The sequence below is a fragment of the Tasmannia lanceolata genome, unplaced genomic scaffold, assembly GCF_043159265.1.
Source record: "Tasmannia lanceolata isolate RefF3 unplaced genomic scaffold, GAP_Taslan_0.1 ptg000011l, whole genome shotgun sequence".
NCBI classification, from domain to species: Eukaryota; Viridiplantae; Streptophyta; class Magnoliopsida; order Canellales; family Winteraceae; genus Tasmannia; species Tasmannia lanceolata.
In genome coordinates, this window is record NW_027518688.1 from 7,388,986 (window position 1) to 7,404,349 (window position 15,364).

Genomic DNA, 15,364 nt, shown 5'->3' on the forward strand with positions numbered 1-15,364 from the left:
CAATGAACTTCCGTAGTGTTTCATCCTTTCCTTGGCGTAAAGCCAGAAGAGCATCAAATGGTTTCTTTCGGGGCCGACTGTTAACGAAATAAGCGACAAACGCTTTTCCTAGTTCATGGAATGACTTGATGGAGTTGGGCCTTAACCGACTGTACCAGTTGCTAGAATCTTTCTTTAAGTAGGCGGAAAAGGCTTTGCACATCGTGGCGTCTGAAGCATTCCTGATTACCATCGCACGGCGGTAAGTTCGGAGAAACTCAAGAGGGTCAGATGACCCGTCATAGAGGTCTAACCGAGGCATGTCAGAATTCATAGCAACGATGGCGTTGGAGATTCTTGGAATGAATGGAGAGTTGATTTCGCTATCCCATTCTGCCAGGAGGTTCGGGTCGCAGGGCGCCTTCATTTGCTGTTGGAGTTATCTTATCTGGCGTTGGAGGTCGGCCATGACAGTGGGGTTTTCTTCTGCTTCGATTGCGGTTATCGCGGTGATGGTCGGGTGGTGGGCTGGTGATTGAGGCAGACCCTTGTTGACGTTGGCGGGGTCTTCGACTCCGAGGATTTCGCCCTTCTGAGGATCCTTGCTCCTCTGAAATCTCGACAGGAAGAATTCCGTTGCCCAGCGGGTGTATTGTCGGAGGTGGCGCCGCCGGTTGGGGATGGATCTTTTGAAGTACTTGTTGGAGAGTGGCCGCGACGCTTCCAAGTTGTTGTGTTAGCTGGTTGAAGGTGGTCATTGTTACTAGAACGACGCCGGAAGCAACCATTTCTCCCTTCTCCTCCTGTGGTTCGCGGTCTCGCTGGCTTGCTTGACTTCTCGTAACCATTCCACCGTTAGGTTGGGAGGTAGCTTTCGACTTTGGCATAGTCGGGTGTGTAGCCCCCTTTTTATAGGAGAGGAGATCCATGATCTTGGAGATATCAATCATACCTTTGATTTAGCCCATGTGGAGCGTGATGGCTGGAGAATAAAATCGTGGAGATATCAATCATACCTTTGATTTAGCCCACATGGAGCGTGATGGCTGGAGAATAAAATCGTGGAGATATGACTTCTGATGATTTTGGGCGGAGATCGTGGATGGTGACTTAGGCGGGATGTTTTGAATTCAAAAGTCGCGCCTTACGTATAACGGCCGTCCGGAAGTTGTTTGGAAGCGAAATCTCCGCGATTGTGTTTGTCTCCCTTTGAAATTCGGCACCGATCTAAGGAGAAGTGTTGAAGGGATTTTGTCACGTTCGTTAGTGAATGTTACTTGTGGGGTTCAGATTGATCAGGAAGGGCGTCGAAGGATAGTTATGAGGGTCGGTACCGTGTATACCGATTTTACCCCCAATATCCCTCTTCGTAACTAAATAGAAATAGAAAAAGCCCTAAATCAAGCCAGATAAATCCCCTTTTATAGTATTCTTCCTCTGTGTACAACTATTACAATGGGGAAGAATAAGAAGAAGTTCATCAATAAGAAAAACTCAGCAACGTTTCAGTTTCTAGCTAGAGACTCTTCCGATCCTAGTGTTTCAACCAGTGACTGAGTTTTTGTCAGAGTCGACAATTATTCGTACTCTTCCAATGGCTTTTTCATTGATGATGATAACAACACAATTAATCCCCATAATGATGATCCTAATTCCATTTTTGCGGATGCGCCTAAAGACATAGAGGTTGATGATAATCAGATAATTGATAATGATTGGACACATGGAAATCCGCCGCTCCCTGATCAAATTAGGAGAGAAATCCTAGAGTTAGGGCTTCCGGATAATGGTTATAACTATCTCCTTCATTTGCGGGAGATCAAGAACTCTGGAGGAGGTTCTTCCTTTTATCATAACAGCAAGGCCAAGCTTGATCAGCTTCCACTTGATGTAAAGGTTAGTAGATTTTTTTTTTTGTAAATTAAATATACATGAATACAACATGTAAAATTATAAATTCCTAAAGCTTGTTATTCTAATTCGTCGTGAAGTCTTCTTTCTACTTGTAATTTTTACCTATATTAACCTCTCTTATTTTTTCTATGTACTTGTTCGCTTCCAATGAGGCTTATTACATGCTTAATGTTGACTTTCAGTGACACTTTCCAAAGTTTCTCTTTACTTTAGAGGTTTTCGCTTCCTGCATTTTTTCTTTTCTAAGTCCCTCCCTTCCCATATTGTTTCTCGCACTTGCTTCCGACTCTGGCAACTATGATATTATCATTATTTATGATATCAATTTTGAGGTTTTGAATTTAGTAGTATTTTTATTTATCTCATTTTAGGCGTATGATGCTTCAAGATTACTGATCTGTGCCGAAGTTGGCAGTGATCCAAAAACAAATTCAATGTATAGGGTTGCCTCGAAGACTGTTGGTGTGAAGATTTAGAAAGCTGTTGATCCTGATGTAGCTGCATTGCTTGACAATAGTGACTTTTCTCAATTTGGTTCAGATGTGGATGAATTGGAAGAGGATTTCATTGTTCGAGCTAACCTTCCAGAAGAAGGGAAGGATGGAACATTAGATGAAATGAGCACTAAGGATGGGTGATCAAAAGTAATCTGAGGAGAGGACAATGAATCCAATGACTGTTCTTCACAAGTGCAGGAACTCGACCTGATTGACAAGTTCGAATCAAGAAGCCATCAGCAATTAGGAAATGAGTTGGGAGTTTGTCGTCTTCTGGATGAGCAATTTGACTTGGTAAGTTTCTTTATTCTTTTACCTTCTCATGCAATCTTCTCTGTTTGTTTTTTTATTCATCATTCCCACAGAAAGAGGCACTGAGCTGGTTTAATTTTTCTATTGCAAAAATGCAGTAATAAAAATAAGCAAGAAGGAGACCAAGATGGACCACAAAATATGAGCAAAGAGGAAGGCAAACAATAAAAAACAAGGAAACAGCAAAAAACAACCATTCCATTCCATCATTATGATGGAACTGCATCAAAGATCTCAAATTCCGTTGTGGTAACTTCAGATCGGGGAAGATTATCATCCACAGGATTCACTGAGCTCCACGTATGCTAAAACGCAACCACATGACCCTCCCCTTTGGTTCTTCAATTCTTCACTTTCATCCACAAAGCATCCTGAGTAACACTCCCTTCATCCATGTAATTACATTGAGGGAGTCACATTCAACAATCAATCATGAAGAATGTTTGATTAATCAGACCGATTCCCGCTAGAAGTGCTTGAACTTCCATTGTATTAGTCTTGAAATTCATTCGATCTAGAGAAAGCCACACTCACTTCACCATGAGCAGTATTTAAGAGGCCTTGATATGAGGCAAGCCCGGGTTGCCTAAATTGGAGCCATCGAAATTTCGCTTATAAAAGCTAAGAGGAGGTGGAGTCTATTTAGGAGATTCTCATTCCAAAGTCTCTGAAAGGAGGATTCTGAATTCACTCCCCTGTCATTTTACCTATTTCACTCGCATTTCGCATTCATGATGGTATTAAACAACAATGGGCGACATGAACACCGAAAAATCGGAGAAATCCAACCTTTTCAGCCGTCAAGAGTTCATCACGTTCAAAGTCCCCTCGGAGTTACCCGATGCACGTGGTTTACGGGTGATTGTGTGCATCCATAGGGATTAGTCCTGCCCTAAAATGGGGTGGGGATACCCTATTTCATAAAAAAAAGTTCATCTCGTTCAAGATTTTCCTTTTATGTTAGAAGCGACTTCTCCTCCTCGCCGACTTAGACAGTTAAAAAAATAGGATGAATATGGTGGGGACGATCGATATAGAGAGACATGGTGTTTTCAAAATTAGACATGTCCTTCATCATTTTCCATCGCCATCTCTCTCTATATCGATCGCCATCGCCATCTTCGTCCTATTTTTTGAACTGTCTAAGTCGGCGGAGAGGAGAAGTTGCTTCTAACATAAAAGGAAAATCTTGAACGAGATGAACTCTTGACGGCTGAAAAATTTCTTCGATTTTTTAGCGTTCATGTCACCCAATGTTGTTTAATACCATCATGAGTGCGAAATGCGAGTGAAATAAGGCGAAATGACGGGGGAGTGAATTTGGATGGGATTGATCATTATGGTGGAAAAACATCAAAGATTTCAAGTTCCATTGTCATAACTTCAGATCGGTGAAGATTATCAGCCGCAGGATTCGCCGAGCTCCACATATACTGAAACACAACCACATGACTCTCCACTTGGTATATCAATTCTTCAATTTCATCTGCAAAGTGCAACAAGTAACTCTCCCTTCCCTCATCCATCTAGTGACATCGAGGGAGTCATCTTCAACAATCAATCCATCAAGAATGCTTTGATTAATCAGATGGATTCCCGCTAGGAGTGCTTGAACTTCTGTCATATTAGTTTTGAAATCCAATTGAGCTAGAGAAAGCCACACTCAGTTCGCCCTGGACATTACACAAGAGGCCCTCGATATGAACCAAACCGTGCCTAAATTGGAGACATTGAAATTCAGCTTATAAAACCAAGAGGCGGAGGAGTCTATTTATTAGTCATTTTATCCAAAATCTCTAAAAGGAGGATTCCGAATAATCTCAAAATTCTGGGATGACTGCCGCCCATATTGTGATACTATGTAAAGTCTATTGCTGAATCAATCTGATTTTTTTTAAAACTCCTTCAAACACTGCCATTTCTTTCTTTCTACAGGTTCCAAATAACTGACACCAAAAGGAGCCCCCTAAGCATGGAGTCCCTAATAGGTCTAGGAGCAAGGAACCAATTTTCAACCACGTATGCAACCTATTTAAACTAAAATACCAACGTTCTCTTGGAAATCTACAGTAAATAAACAAGTGATCAACTGATTCACCATTTGCAACACAATGAGCATAATGATTCATAGTTAGGCATTTACGGATATGGAGGCAGTCCACTGTGAGAATTTTATCAAGATAGGTACTACAAGAAAATGCACAAACCTTATGTGTCAAGCTGGTTTAAATTTTAATTCATGTTTCAGAATCACATATTTTTTGTGCGGAATTAGTCAACATATAACATCTTGGCTTTTCACGCAATATTGCACTCTTGCAGTTGGAATTGGATGTGTTATCTATGCTTCTTGGCACAGTTACAAAATTCTCCAAATGATTGAATAATTCTTGAAAAAAATATGAATTTTTGATGCTACATTTTTCAACTCTAAAAAATCTTGAATAATTCAGTCACTCTTGTATTTTGTTTAAAACTGGCTGGGCAGTGGCTGTTGCGCAACTGGTTGTATCTCTCTCTTAATGAAAAGGAGGAATGAATAGAATAGGAGCTGCTTGATTAGACACATCAACATATCTCTCTTCTTCATCTTCTTTTTCTTCCTTCTAACTCGTCAATTGCTGAAAAATTGCAAGCTTCATTGTTTATGTGCTCTTGCTAGATCTTGATTGAATCTTGATTGGGTTTTTTCTCATCATTTTCAGGGTATTAAAGGGGGTTTCTTTGAAAAGTGGAGCAGATCTGAAAATCCTAAGCTTTACGGTCTATATGCTTTGGTTTGATTTTGATTGGTTTTTTACTCAATTTTTCCTAGGTATAAAGTTTAAGGGGTATTTCTTCAAGAAGAAGACCATAGATGGGACCAAATTATTGAGGTAGACTAAAATAACCTGAATAGTGGTCAAGGAGAACTCACAACCTTGATTTTTTTTTTTTCGGGGGGGGGGAGGAATTTGGTTATTAAGTTCCATTCAAAATAAAATAAAATATAATTCGGTTATTAAGTTAATGACATTTTTCAGAGAAGAACTCAATTCACAAGTAGAAGAGAAATCGATAACTAGCTTCTTCGCAGCCATTGTTGTCACTGAGATAGGGTTTCTTCTCTGTTGTCATTGATTCCTTTGATTCACTCCACCGCCCTCTAAGATGGCTTGAGAGAAGTAAATTGCCATGGAAGAAGTTAGCATCTTGCTGTTTCTCAAGTTGTCTTTGCGGATCTCCCTGATGATCGAGATTGTCGTTAGTCATTCACCGACAATCTCGCCATACCCATTGGGATTCACAACCTCTGTGATCATCCACGTCGGGCTCACCGTAGTTATCAAATTCGTGAAATATTCGAAGATTTGTGTTTTGTTCTTGAATTTGTAATTGAGGTTCTTTTCATGAAAAAGTCGCTAATCATTGAAAATTCATGAGGGATACTCAAGCTTCCCATCCCAACCATCCAGTCAAGTGAAGGCTTCTCCTCAATTCCATCAAGAGCAAGAGGCATCTGCTGCACCTACATTCACTTCTTTACCTCACAAGAAGGGCAACCCAGCAATCAGACGCACCAGTGCCACAACAGTTAAGGCATTCCCCATTTTGCCTAGCAATTGATCTTTATGTGTGTTTGATGATAAAGAGGCTAAATGGACCTATCAAGGCTAGTGGGGCCATGGAAGCTCGTGTTGCAACAAGGGTACACATGCTATCGAGGCACCTAGGGCCTAAGATTGACTCAGAATTAGAGAAATTGGGACACTTGTGGGCACACATACAAATTAGATATATCAATGGCTCGGTTCACTGCAAAAAGATCAAAATCAATCCAATTTCATCATCATAATGGAACCATCTCAACGACTACGCATCAAAAGAGTCATGTTTAGCTCGAATGCCCGATTGATCACCAGTGCAACCAAATGAGACCAAAAGATGATGGATACACTAGAATATCTTAAAATTGAGGCCAAAGCACAAAAGTCCTACCCATCCTTGCACGTAACAACTAAGCCAACCATATGGAAGGAGTCAATAGATTGCCTTTACCATATGAAGAATCTTGATTTAACGAGTCAAGAATTGGAGCTCCCTATCAAGCATCACGGCAATGAGCAGATCTAATCAACTTAAAAGGCCATGAGTACAATACACATTTGAAAATTTTAAGTATCTTAGTGAGAGCCATCTCAATCCAGCTATACAGATCATCTTCAATTGAAGCAGTTGGCTCAAAATGCGGCTAACAAAAATCCTAGTCGAATTGGAACGACGCTATCGAGTACTTGATTGACGCTGTCATAACTCGGGAAAGTCAAAGGAGTTTTTATTGACTTTGTAGGACAAAAAGCGGAACGAGGCCAAGGTAAAAGGGAGGGCTCGGGGGAGTCCATGATGACGCGGGGGAGTTAACTATGGATTGAAGAGTACATTGAGCAAATTGCCTCTATTCATGGACTGCTCTTCCAATGAACCGATCACTAGGGCCGAAGAATGAACGTGCAGAATTTAATGCATCTAGGACAAGTGAAAAAATTTCAAAATACGAAAGATTTTTGGGAAAAGGGTTTAGGTATTTTGGTAAAACTCGAAAGAAGGAAACAAGTAAGATTGTAAGCTCCATGTGCCTAAAATGACGGGATATGCTGTCGATTAGCAATGTAAGGAACCATTCAAAAAAAAAAAAGCAAGGTAAAGAATTATCTTGAAGCAAGATTTTTATGCTTTTGAGAGAATAATCATCTCGAACCACCTGTTGCATAAAATAATTTTTAAGAAAAGAGAAGGCAATGAGATTGGCCCTAATATTTTGTAATCAAGCATCACAATTGCTCAAGGCTTGATTAAGAACTGGGGTTCATCTTAACGAAAAGACCAATTTGACCTTGATCTTTTCAAATTAAGGGAAAAACATAAGCAATTCCAAAGATATTTCTCAATTTGCATGTGAAAATCTATTTAAAAATCTCTTAGTTGCCTATGTTAGATGCTATCAACCCTAATCTTTCGTGATAAATCACAACCCTGAATCAAGGTTTGATCAAGGGCTATAATTAGTCTAAATGAAAAGACCAATTGCCTTTGGTTAGGATTTCCAAGCTCTTGAGCAAGTTCAAGGGTTCAAGGTTATCTGGAACGTGGTTCGTTTCGGTACACAGTACGGGAAAGGGTACGCTGTACGATGGTACCTCGTTATACGGTACAATGAGGGTAAGCTAAGTTGATTCGCTATTTGGGGTCGCAGGATAGTTTGGAGCGCTAATTCGTGTCACTCCGGTCCACTCTCTCTCTCTCTCTCTCTCTCTCTATACACACACACGTAAAAAAATAAAAATCATTCCATAGTCCGTACTACATACATTTAAGAAAAAAAATAAAAAAACCGCATGTATGCCATATACATTTATTCAAAAATAAACCCGTATGGGTGTGGCCCTTTGGCTTAAAGTCATGGGTATGCTTCCTGGTGACGAGAGTTCAAATCCCTCGGGCTTACTCGATGCGCGTGGTTTAAGGGTGATTGCGCTCAATTGTAGGGAATAGTCCTGCCCTAAAAAATTGGGGTGTGGATAGTCTATATAAAAGAAAGGGCGGCCCAATGCACGAGGCTCCCGCCATTGCGGGGTCTTGGGAGGGCTAGATGTCTGCGGATACCCTATGTCATAAAAAAAACATATTTATTCAAAAAGAAAATTTCAGTTCCAATCCAACCAAAAATATATTAAATTTGAAGATCTTCAACTATCGCTAAATAAAATACTCAACTCAACTCAACTCAACTCAGCTAAGCCTTTGTCCCAAACTAGTTGGGGCCTGCTAATGAATCCTTTAGAAAATTTTCATGAAGAAGGTGAAAGGATCTACCCGGTTCAAATTGACTAAATCTAATCCTGACACTAGTTGGGTTCGTCTACATGGATCATTTTCTTCCATTCTCTCCTATCCAAGGTCATGTTCTCTGTTATGTTCCTAGCCATCAAGTCTTTCCTCATTTTTCTACCCAAGTTGTTTTCGGTCTGCCCCTACCTCTTTTTACTCCATTAACTTGGCACGCGTTACTTCGTCTCACTGGAGCATCCAAAGGCCTACATTGGATATGCCCAAACCATCTTAAGCGGTGCTCTCTTAACCTCTCTTCAATTGGTGCCACCCCCACCTTTTTACCGATGTCTTCAATTTTAATTCTATCTAACCTTGTGTGGCCATAGATCCATCTAAGCATTCTCATCTCCGCTACACTCATCTTATGCACATACTTCTTCTTGGTGGCCCAACATTCTGAGCCGTACAGCATGGTTGGCCTCACAACTGTCTTATAAAACTTCGCCTTCAACTTGGTAGGTATTTTACGGTCGCACAGAACTGCTGAAGTATGCTTCCACTTCAACCAACCTGCTCTTATTCTGTGGCTAACATCCTCTTCAATCTCTCCTTCCTTATGTAGGATTGAACCAAAATAGCGAAAGATATCCCTTTAGGTACCTCCTGTCCAGTCATATTTACTACATCATCGCCTCGCCTCCTTATATTACTAAAGTTGCACTCCATATACGCTGTCTTAGTCCTGCTTAGTCTAAAACCTTTGGATTCCAAAGTAGTTCTCCATAACTCTAACTTAGCATTAACTCGTGTTTTGGTTTCGTCAATTAATACCATGTCAAATGCAAAAAACATAAACCACAACACCCTGTCCAGGATACCCTCCGTAAGTTCATCCAAAACCAGTGTAAAAGGATAAGGGCTTAGAGCTATCCTTTATGCAGTCCTATTGTAATTGGAAACTCACTAGACATGCCATTCGTAGTTCTAACACTAGTTACTGCTCCTTCGTATGTATCCTTAATCATATGAACATATTTAGTAGGCACTCTTTTCCTTTCAAGGATCCACCACATAACACTCCTAGAAACCCTATCATACGCTTTCTCCAAATCAATGAAAACCATATGATGGTCATTTTTATTTTATCTAAATCTCTCCATTAACCGCCTAATTAAGAAGATAGCTTCCATAGTCGATCGTTTGGGCATGAAGCCAAACTGATTATCTGACACCTTAGTCTCTTTTCTTAGTCTATGCTCAATTACCCTTTCCCAAAGCTTCATGGTAGGACTCATTCGCTTAATTCCAGGTAATTGGCCCTTTATTCTTATAAATAGGTACTAATATACTCTTCCTCCACTCATCAGGCATCTTCTTAGGCTTGAAAATATTGTTAAATGACATAGTTGACCAAACCAAACCCACATCATCCAAGCACCTCCAATTCTCATAGGAATACCGTTAGGCCCCATAGCCTTAGGTAATTTCATCTTTTTCATAGCTACTCTTACCTCTGATGTTCAGATTCTACGAACAAACCTCCAGTTTGTATCATCAAAAGCGTTATCAAGTTCTCTCAAATTTGCTACGGGTTCTACATTAAACAACTTATCCAGGTAACTTCTCCACCTCTCTTCAACCTCGTTTTCATTTACTAACAATCTTTGATTCTCGTCTTTGATGCATTTTATATGATTCAAGTCCCTGCTCTTCCTTTCTCTCATCTTAGCAAGCTTGTAAACACCCTTTTCACCCTCTTTCATCCCTAACTTGTGGTACAAATCCTCATAGGCCTTGCCTCTAGCTTCCCTTATTACCTTCTTTTTTTGCCATTTTATACTTCTCAATGTTCTCCTCATTTCTACACTTATGCAAACATTTATAACACTTCCTTTTAGACTTAATCGCCTTTTGGACCTCCTCATTCCAGCGCCACGTGTCTGTAGATGGCGGCCCACTTCATCTAGATTCTCCAAGTACCTCTCTAGCCACTTTCTTAATATAACTAGACATCTTATTCCACATAATATTAGTCCTTTCGTCATGACTCCAAAGACCTTCTTTAAACAGTCTATCCGTAAACATATTTAGTTTTTCCCCTTTGAGATTCCACCACCTAGGCCTTGGATGTCTAACAACTCTATCTTTTCTCTTCCAACGTTTAATGCATATATCCAACACCACCAGCCTATGTTGTGTGATTAAACACTCTGCAGGTATGACTTTACAATCTTTACACGCAACTCTGTCCTCTCTCCTAGTGAGGATAAAATCAATCTGCCTACAATTGATAACTATCACTAAATAAAATATCTACATATATTGCATTCTTAATCATAAATGAAAGCATACAAGGTGTTGATTTTGGTTCTCTTTTCACCTTATTCCCTTCCTTCTCTTTCTCTCTCAGCGTATGTGCATCTCTCTCTCTTGCGGGTTGCCTTTTTTGGCGGTCTGGGTTGCAAGCAAACCATGTTTGGGATCGTTCGACCCTGGTTCGTGAGTCGAAAGGTGGGATGACGACCCTGGTAACATTAAGCAGGTTCATGTCTAGTCTGTTCCAATTGCAACTCAATACTCTCTAATTCTCTCAGCTAGTTTTAATAGTAAATCTAGCATCTTTTGGTTGGTGTTCGTTGGCTAGTAAGTCCTACTGCTGCAGGTTGTGATGGTGGTAACCTAGGCTATGATACCAAAATGCCATGGACAGCCAACTAGAATTAGTCTCTCCAACGTCTTATTTTAATTTGAATCAAATGAGATGTGGGAATAGGTAAGAATAAGATTTAGGGGAAGGCTTGCGCAAGATTAGCATGTGAATCTGGGCTTGATTTAATATTTGGAAGATAACTAGATAGTGATGATGGTTGGTATGGAAGGTTAACATTGTTTTATATGGACTGCTGCAGGTTACAGTCGACTGTAACTGGATATAAAGTGGACTATTAGGCTTTAAAAGTGACTAACAAATTTGTAAATGACTGTAAGCAAGTTCTGAATGAGTTTAGGGTACTGTTTGGTAAATCTAAATGGATAAAGGGGATGTATAGGAATGGTGGGAGGGGTTAGAAGTGGAACAGTTCAAAAGGTACGTGGATTGCAGGTCAACGATTTTGCTGCAGATTGGGGATTAGGGCTGAGAATAGTTTAGATAAAAACTTCAGGGCTGTATCAGGTTTTGGTAGGGATTTTGATTGTTTCTTGGGTTTTTAATGGTTCAACAGGTGATTGAATCAGGTTTAAAATTATGGAGGGTGGTTGGGAGGTTGTAGGTAATGGTTTCCAGGGGCAACAATATGAAAAGATAATGTCAAAGGAGCTTGGACCTGGATCTGGAATGATTGCAAGCCAGATCTAGGTATAAAGGGTGTTCGGTAGTAGGTGAAGGGGAAGGTTTGGTGTTGTTTCAACTTGCAATGCTAGAAAAGGGTAGAGAAAAGGGCTAGCAATGGGAACGGGTTAAGAACTGATCGATATATCAGTTTTATGTTGTTATTTTTTGTTGCAGGTGGGGAGAGGATTGGATAGACAGACTATCTGATGATTTTGGATGGTTTCTTGAGCAGTTTGTAGGTAGTGAATAGTATCTTGGGCAGTTCGGAGGTAGAAAATGGGTCTAGGGTTGATCATTAGGGTATTTGGGTGTCTGGGTTTAAAGTTATGGTTGTGGGTGAATGGAATGGTGGAGCTGATGGTAGTGATCTTAGATGGTCCATGGACTGGTAATGGTTGCACGCTTAGGAAAAAATAAATAGGAGAGAACGAGAGCAAGAAGATAAAGAAAGTGTAGAGAGGGGGAGAGATCTAATCTGGAGTCACACTAGCCTTCTAAGGCATCACACCTTAAGGACAAAGGGGCACCCTACCAGCTTTAGAAAATAGCAGGATTTATTATCATTCAAGTCTCTTGAAAAGTCCAGAGGCCATTAAATTTAGACTCTCGATACCCCACAAAAATCTTAGGGGAGTAGGATTAGAACTCCAAATTCAACATGGATACTAGCCGTATTCCAACCCAACGAAATTTTGAAGTGACATAATGTCACCTTAGGTCATAAGTGTCCAAGAGGTATTCATCAATATTGATATTGGCACTCCAATGATAATTGTGCTCATGAATGATAACCCTTACATGATATTGATGATTATAGTGCCCGTAAATGACAATGACACCATGACTCTATATGATCTCCTATATAGTCCTCCATTCTCATGTCATCTCAATCTCCGGGGTTGGGTCTGTATTTTCTCTGATGTACTTTCAGGGGCTTCTGATTCCTATTTTGGAATTACCAAATTACGGAAAAAAGTAAATTTCGTTTAAATTTTGGAAAAAGTAAATTTCGGCATAAATTTTGGCCAAAATTTGGGACTCTGGCTGAAATTTCGGTTTCAGGTAGTTTCAGTTTCGGATTCGAAATTTAAAACCATGATCCTCACAATCTTGCTTTAATAATGACACTCTTTTGATTTACAGTTCTAATTAGCTATTAACGGATGTTGCAATTCCTAAAATGCTATCATTAGCCAATCAAATACGTACTTCATGAAAGAAGGGAGTGCAGATGTCCTTTCTTATATTTCCTCTCTACTTTTCAAATATTTTGTTTAGTTTTTCCACTGTCATTTGCTGTTTTTTTTTCTTTTTCTGAATGGCTCTTGTCATTTGCTGTGTGTTCCTAGAAAAGAGACATCACAGTTCATATCTACTTAATTAAGAGGAACTGCATTTGCTCATGCCACGCTATAGTTGATAACTCTATATGTTTCAAGACCATAGTTTCTTTGTTGTTAAGTTGTTTGCCTGGTATTTCTATTTCAACTTACTACGTTCCTATCCTCCATATTCTACCAACCTTCTCCCTTGATCGTTTTGAAGTTCAAATTTGATTTCTTATTATTCAGATATATTTGCAGCTTACTTCATTTCTCAATATATCATTTTCAAGCAACATTTTATTTTCACACACTCTTATTTGCATATTATTTTTTATGTTTATATTTATTGTGTTGGTAAGGCTTTGTTGAGTGGTTGAGATATTTATTGTGTTGGTATTACAGCTTAATCTTCGGGAATCTAATAGTGACACTGATGACGATGCTAGTTCCATAGCTTCAGAAGGTGAAGCAGTTGCCACTGAGCTCAATCCTGTAATTAAGGACTATCTAATGGATGAAATAGAACTTAATGACAAGTATAAAGTTCCGGGTGATTTTTTACATGGAGATCAAGGATCAATGGAATGGAAATAAGCAGACTCTAATGTTGATATTATTCGTCGATGTGTGGAGTACGCTGAAATGTACAGCTGTGAAAATAAAGATAATGAGGAGTTGGTGGTTTTGCAGGAAAGTATTGATGAATCCGAGGTGTGGGACTGTGAGACAATTGTTTCTACGTATTCAAATCTTGATAACCATCCTAGGAAAATACTAGCTCCAGAGAAGCACAGAAAGAAACTCACAAGTGTCTCTGGAGCATTGCGCAACAACAGTCACATGATTTCTCTTGGAGGGAAAGAGAAGCTCCCTCTGCAGTTTTTGCCGCACAGTAGAACTTTTGTCGAGAAGGAGAAGAAGAAGAAGGTGACAAGTTTGGGAGCCGGCTCGCGGAAGAGGAGGCCACATGGTGAGGAGTCAAAGGAGGAAAAGAAAGAAAGGAAGGTAAATCATTGACCAATATTTGAGCTTTCTGCCTACATGCATACACCAGAACTCAAGTTGTGCTTGGAAAGGGAGAAAAGAGGAATCTTTCATTTTAGGAGAAGTATGGTTAAGAACAAGGATTAGGTTGACTGAGGAATGATAGAAATGAAGGGCACCCTTGCAAACATCAGCTTCAAGGGCGCCCCTATTGGTTGATTTCTGTGAAGTCAACACGGTTTCCACTTTTTTAGGCGCCATCCACTTTTTTCGGCGTCACCATAAATTCACTTTGCAGAAATCAACCAATAGGGGCATCCTTGAAGCTGATTTTTGCATGGGCGCCCTTCATTCTATCATTCCTCTAGGTTGACCACTCCAAGAACAACAGTACTCTGCTGCTTCGGAGAAGTTCAAGAGTGTCTCAAGACTCTCAACTACTCCAAAATATTCTAGTCCCCCGGGCTATGTTGCGTTCCTCCATGGAATTGTGGGTATTTTAACACAGAAAATGGAGAGTGACCTATTGCTCCCAATATGAAGGGTTTTCTCGCAATTTTCTGAATATACAACAAAGTAGATACTACTTTGTTGAAGTGAAGGGACGCAACCTTTTCTCTTTCTTCCCGAGAAGTTAAAATTGGTACATATGATTTTATTAATGTCTATGTGGTCGATGATGAGGTTCTTTGCATGTAGGTAGCTGTAAACGAAGAGAAAAGGGAAGCACGAAAGGCAAAGAAAGAATTGAAGGGGCTGTACAGGTGTGAAGCCCAGCGCGCTCAGAAGATCGCTGCTATTTCAGCGCCATGTTCCATCCATCTTATGTAAGTCTTCAATGATCAATGCTAAATGGTTTTTCTATTTGAATTTTTAGTAACTACTTAAATTAGTATCTTAAATTGGAAGTATCTATTGATTCCTTAATGGGGGAAGGCAAGTGACAGCTGTTTTGACTATCTCTTGATTCATCACTCTACTTTGAGAGCCCAATGACACTAACTCGATAACTGCTTTGACTAGTGTTGGGGCATGACATTTAGTGACAGCTGTCTGAAACTGATCAGATGGAGAAATGACTGCTTGGTTCACCTGATCGAACATGTTTATATGTGGAGGAAATCTAAAGGGTGCTTATTACCGCCCTTTCTTGAAGTAAAAGAATAGAATAGAAAAAGAGAAGGGAATTGTATGATTTATCTTCATCT

The 15,364-nt window shown here is 39.9% G+C and overlaps 1 pseudogene; it reads left to right on the forward strand.

The window, feature by feature from the left end:
- Positions 1-1,434: 1,434 nt before the first annotated feature.
- LOC143886265 (uncharacterized) lies at positions 1,435-14,987 on the forward strand (annotated as a pseudogene).
- Positions 14,988-15,364: the final 377 nt, after the last annotated feature.